Source organism: Acyrthosiphon pisum, chromosome X, assembly GCF_005508785.2.
Source record: "Acyrthosiphon pisum isolate AL4f chromosome X, pea_aphid_22Mar2018_4r6ur, whole genome shotgun sequence".
Lineage (NCBI taxonomy): Eukaryota > Metazoa > Arthropoda > Insecta > Hemiptera > Aphididae > Acyrthosiphon > Acyrthosiphon pisum.
This window is the reverse complement of record NC_042493.1, coordinates 39,963,004-39,963,922: the sequence shown is the minus strand read 5'-3', so window position 1 is coordinate 39,963,922 and position 919 is coordinate 39,963,004.

The following is a 919-nucleotide window of genomic DNA, read 5'->3' as shown; positions in this document are numbered from 1 at the left end:
CCCTTTACCCTTCCTTTTATATAAGAAATTAACACTCTTTGCTCTTACCATTATAAATGTGCTACGCTTGCTTAAACCGTACTCGTCTCTTTTTGTTATTGATAATTTATTGTTTTATAACATGTGACCGATTTCTACGTGCGACGGTCTGGCCGTTATTTATTATTTGAAAGTATTTTTTGTACAATGATCTGTGACTCTGTGAGCATATCATTACAAATTACGAGGCCAACTGCATAACGCACACATACAGACAATTGTTTATGAGACCTAGCCTGATCAACCATAAGAGCAGAATGTCCAGTGTCAAGAATTTGTCCAAAAATAATTTTTGTTACCAAGTCAGCACTAATTTTAATAAGTTCTTCTTGAACTTTCCAGCTGGTCAAGCTTATTTTTTTTTTGATAAAAGCTTTGAAATTCTGGAATAAACTTTGAAAAAACTACATTGCATAATTCTTTAAAATTACCGATATTTTATGTTTAAAATATTGTTTATTAAACTAAGTTCAAGTACTAAATATTTTCAAACACCTATTATTAACCTTGATTTATTGAATCAGTTCCTTTATTATGTCCTCTTACTGCAATACCTTGTTTTGCAATATACAATATTATTTCAATTAAACTCGACATATACTTGCAAATTCTTGCGACCTCTTCTTTATGAAAACTAGACAATTGAGTAACGACTGATCCAGCGACCAGCTTTTTCACTAGACTTATATGCAATCATCTTCGATTCATTTGTTATATGGTTGATAGTAGCTAAATGACTAAGTTTCACTATAAACTGATATACAAATAGGTAGACATAATAGTAGGTATATCAAAATATTTTAAATGTTTTTTTTGGAATTATTAAAAGCATTATTTATTTTGATGTATTTGAAATAATAATATTCAATCATTTACACAA